The sequence below is a fragment of the Cyprinodon variegatus genome, unplaced genomic scaffold, assembly GCF_000732505.1.
Source record: "Cyprinodon variegatus isolate N-32 unplaced genomic scaffold, C_variegatus-1.0 Scaffold205, whole genome shotgun sequence".
NCBI lineage: Eukaryota > Metazoa > Chordata > Actinopteri > Cyprinodontiformes > Cyprinodontidae > Cyprinodon > Cyprinodon variegatus.
In genome coordinates, this window is record NW_015150658.1 from 21,492 (window position 1) to 24,284 (window position 2,793).

Genomic DNA, 2,793 nt, shown 5'->3' on the forward strand with positions numbered 1-2,793 from the left:
CTGAGCTTCACAGGAGAGAAACAGGTTTCCTGGAAGACAGAGACAAAAGTTAGAATCCAGTCTGGATTCCAAAAGTCAACAAAGGTTCTCAATGATACTAGGCTTAGGTGCTAACCAACTGGATCAACACTGCGGCGTTGAGGCAAGGTCTGAAGACAGCTTAAGTACTGTGGATCCTCTAATGATGGGATGAGCTCCAGCTGTGCAGGAGGCTCGACTCAGGAGGATCCACGGCAGACTCTGCTGGAGGAAGGTGGTACTTCTCCAGCTCCCAACAGTCCTTAACATTTTTTGCCCGCATTACTTTTGCACTGTACAGTAAGTAGTTTTAGAAATGGTACTTTCACACTTTTACTTGAGTAAAAAGCTTAAGGTGATACTCTAACTTCTACAAAAGTGCTTTTGAACAGGATTTTAAATAGGATTTCTACTTCTACTTGAGTAATAAACATGAATAAGTTTGACACTTCTGGTTTTTTTGTCTATACACCATTAAATCCTAATAAAATGGTCACGAATATTTCACAAAGGAAAGCATGAGAATTGAACTGAATTTTAAAATATAGATTATGCAAAATATCAAACTTTTTTGGGGTTTGTTCATGTAGATGAGTTAGTTTGGGGATTGAAGAAGATAGATGGACAGCTACTGAAACCTGGCAGGATTTCCATCAGAGCACAGANATCAATCCCAACCAAGCCTTCGCTAACAGAACTTCTCTCTCACAGACTCCAGTGAACCAGTCCCAGACCAGAACCAGTTCGACTGTTCATTTAATTCATGCTTGTGCAACAATAAACTTGTTAAAACTTTCCCTCTGAGTCATCAGTGTTCTGCATCTTGGGCCTCTCTGTTAACCCATCATGACAGGCGGGGCTTAGGGCCGGTGGGGGTCTTGTTTGCGGACCAACAGATCTCCTCCCTGTTTTTTTACAGATGACACATCCATTCCTCCCGTCAAACCTTTATCATCCCCGAGGGCAGTTTGCATTTAGTGTAAAGTAGCCGGGATGAGAATCAGCTCAGCCAAGTCCGAGGCCATGGTTCTAGAGTGAAAAAAGGCGGCCTGTCTTCTTCAGGTGGGAGTTCTTGGTCAGTGTCTACGAAAACTTTTGTAAGACAAAAACAGTGAAGAACAAGCAACAGGTTTATGATTTACTAATGCAGTTTGGGCACAAAGGAGCATATCTGTTGGATTACACCATCCAATAGATATGCCACTTTAGCTCTTAATACTGAAATTATAGACACTTTCATGGACTCATTATTACTTTAATATTTTGCCTCTTTAAGCAGGAAAATGCTTCATGCCAAAAGACAAAGCTGACTAAAAAATGACCAGAAAATGGTTTATTTAGAAGAGTTCATTCAGTCTCCAGATTCCACGGATGTCAATCCAGTCAAGCATACTGTATGTGGAACTAATATAATGTTTGGCAGGTGATCATAATGTAATTCTTAATCTGTGTATGCTTTCACTAACAACTGGCTTAATAAAAGCATCTATCTTTTCGGCTATCCATTTTCTATATCTGCTTAATCATTGTAGGGTCATAAAGGGCTGCACTGAACATCTATGCATGCATACTCTCATACCTAAAGCAATTTACAGCAGCCTATGGAACTAACATGAATATTTTAAAATAAGTACCGAGACGAATCCCACTCAAACATGGGTAGCCCATGCACACTGCACACAGAGGAGCCCCAGGGACCTGCATGCTCAGAAAAACAGCAATAATATCTGCAGTATTTATAAAAACTGTTATAATCAAGCATGTTTTACATTTATATTGGATTTTCAGAGATTTATTTTTTTTTTTTGACTGAATACTGATAAGCTCTCTAAACACAGTAACCATTGTCCACCATAAATAAGGGTACCTTGAAAGGGAATAAAAAAAAAAAACATGATAACATTTGTATTCTATATTAAATTTAATAAACAATCTATTTCTGGTCAAGTTATGTTTTGCAATTTTTAATTCACGTTTCTTTACAGCTAAAAATGTTTTAGGACTGCTTACATATTCTAATATTTAACTAGTCTGTCATCTGCTCACTCATGAATATTGATAATTTAGAGAGAAGAAGACAATGATAATATTAAGATTGGTTAATCCAGAATCCTCTGAGGTACTCACACATCCCCAACAGAATAAAACTAGTGATTTTTATAGTTCTAATATATATTTAAAAAATAAGAGAAAATGTACCTACTTACTTGCTTATAAAATATACCATTCTGTGCTAATTCTGTGGACATTTTATGAGCTGTATTGTGCTTCGTGTTTTCACATGTTTGTAGTAATGCGACTATTACAGACCTAAAATCCAATTTCCAAAAAAAGGGTTAATAGACAAAGGCGAGGGTTTTTTTCTAATACAGAAACCTTAGCCTGCTGGAAATTATCTCTGCAGTGTGTGCACTGCATAGCTGGAAGGAGTTTGAGCATTCATTCTTTGGCTCTATTGAGGAGCTGAGGAAGTGCAGTAATATTAACAGAAGCCTTCAGCTTGTTGGGTTTATTGTTTCTACTCTTTCATAAAAGTTATGAAAGGTGTTGGTTTGCCTACAATACTATGGATGGCTAAAAGGAGTTTTCGAAGCACCTTTATTAGTGTTGGGATCTGGAGATTCTCCACCTTCTCCAGCAGAGTGCGCTGTGGATCTCCTGGGCTGGAGCCCTCCAGCACAGCTGACGTTCATCAGCCCATCAGGAGACCTGCCTATATAATCAGCAGCCAGACCTTCCTTCAACGCCGCAGTGTTGACCAAGTTTGGTTAGCGA